The sequence below is a fragment of the Etheostoma cragini genome, chromosome 17 (genome assembly GCF_013103735.1).
Source record: "Etheostoma cragini isolate CJK2018 chromosome 17, CSU_Ecrag_1.0, whole genome shotgun sequence".
Classification (NCBI taxonomy): Eukaryota; Metazoa; Chordata; class Actinopteri; order Perciformes; family Percidae; genus Etheostoma; species Etheostoma cragini.
The window spans coordinates 247,752-249,918 of NC_048423.1; the positions used below are offsets into that span (position 1 = coordinate 247,752).

General features: G+C 40.7%; 1 long non-coding RNA gene across 1 annotated transcript; it reads right to left on the bottom strand.

Moving 5' to 3' along the window:
- Positions 1 to 135: 135 nt before the first annotated feature.
- LOC117960677 lies at positions 136 to 1,615 on the bottom strand. Its single transcript, XR_004660202.1, has 2 exons — positions 1,541 to 1,615; positions 136 to 287 (listed from the first exon to the last, which is right to left on the bottom strand). It is a non-coding gene; the product is annotated as an uncharacterized LOC117960677 (long non-coding RNA).
- Positions 1,616 to 2,167: the final 552 nt, after the last annotated feature.

Below are 2,167 nucleotides of genomic sequence, written 5' to 3' on the forward strand. Positions count from 1 at the left end.
CACACACACACACACACACACACACACACACACACACACACACACACACACACACAGACAGACAGACAGACAGACAGATAGACAGACAGAGCAAAAGGTTCCTTTTAACCCTTTCACCACGGCTGGACTTCTTTCTCAGAGACGAACTTGCCGTGGGGGTCTGTGGCCCCGGGGGGCAGCAGGGCCAGGTAGACCGGCGTGACAGCGCCCTCCTCTGGTGACTTGGTGGCCTTGGGACCGCCCATGTCGGTGCCCACCCATCCTGGACAGCAGGCGTTCAGCAGGATCTGAACAAGGTAACAGGACCAGCACCATTAATGCATGTTAGCAAGGAGGCTAACACTGAACACAAAGCAACACAGGGTTAGGGTGTTTAACCCTCCAATCAACACTTTTGTTTATGCTTTTTATCAATGTTTTCTTACTTTTTGGTCCCTTTTTTCAACACTTTTGACTAATTTATGGTCAATAAACCTCATTTATAGGAAATTATACCTAATGTTTGAGTTAGAAAAGCAGAAATTAGGAATTATTGAGACTAAAATTAAAGGAATGGATGTTGATGATAATCACAGACTGGAATATGTCAACTTTTACTCAATACTATTTCAAAAACACTTCCATTTGTTTTACAATGCTATAAAATTGAATAAGACGCCCCGAAATTAATGAAAGTAGAGATTTGTACTTGGCAAAGAGCGTTGGGTGGAATCAATCATGTTATTTTGGGGAAATAAAAAGAACATTGATGTAGGACAACATGAGGACAACATGAGAACAACATGAAGACAACATGAGGACAACATGAAGACATGAAAAATAACCCTTTTGTTGACGCTTTTTAACCCTTGTGTTGTCTTCCTGTGTGTTTTCGTGCAACTTTTTGTTTTTCTGGGTCAGAATTGAAACCTATTGGTGATCTTCTTCAGAACGTTTGATGCCTTCTCCCCTGATGTTTTTGTCAGTTTTCTTCTGCGCCTTTCGGCGTTTCTGAGGGTTTTTTGAAGCATTTTGAAACATTTTTGTCACTTTTCCACCCAAACCCCCCCCAATGGTCTTTCAGAAAAAAACGTTTTTTGAATGCCATGAAATTGAAAAAAAAAACCTCCAAATTTAAAAAGCAGTGGGATGATCATTGTGTGGAACAATCTGCATTATTTTTCTGAAATATTGGTTGAAAAGACACTATTCAAATCTTTTCAAAATGGGTCAATATTTGACCCGAGGACAACACGAGGGTTAAACAGTGAAATTAAAAACATACCTCGAAGCAATAGTAAATTAATAGTCAGAATTAAGTCTGTGGCAACCAGAGGAGATTAGATTAGAGGTAGAGTGTGGGAAAACGTGGCAAAGACAACAGCTAAGCAGAGAGCAACCGAGAAGGGCGTCTGCACGGTTACAGCGTATGAAATTAAAATTAAAACATTATTAACATATTCCTGCGTTGTTGAACAAGCTGCTGTGCTTAAAAAGAAGATCTGGTTCTTGTTTGATTACAAAGATCCTGTATCAGAAGTCGTGTGTGCGTGATTATTACCCCGTCGTTGGGTCTCTCCTTGGACAGACGACGAGCCAGGATCATGGACAGGGTCTGAAGACACACACAAACACATGATGTATAATACCGGGTATGTACAGCAGTCCTTTAGTTAAATTTACTACTTTTTAATACCTTTTTTACTACCTTCAGAATTCTTTTTACAACCATCACGACACTGAATTGCAAGTGTTAATCAGCGACCTTTCTATTATTTACACAGATTTTGACATTCATAAGATACAGAAATAAATAGAATTAGAGACAACATATCATTAACAACATATTGCACATATTCATTTCACTTAGTAAATAAAAGTAAAACAAACTACATAAATGTGCAATGGAGAGAATGGATAGTTCCAGCACAATGGATGGCATTCACTGCAATTTAATGCATTACAAAATGGCTTCTTCATGGAAACAGACGGATGGAAACAGACGGATGGAAACAGACGGATGGAAACAGACGGATGGAGACAGACGGATGGAGACAGACGAATGGAGACAGGCGGATGGAGACAGGCGGATGGAGACAGACGGGTGGAGACAGACGGATGGAAACAGACGGATGGAGACAGACGGATGGAAACAGACGGATGGAGACAGACGGGTGGAGACAGACGG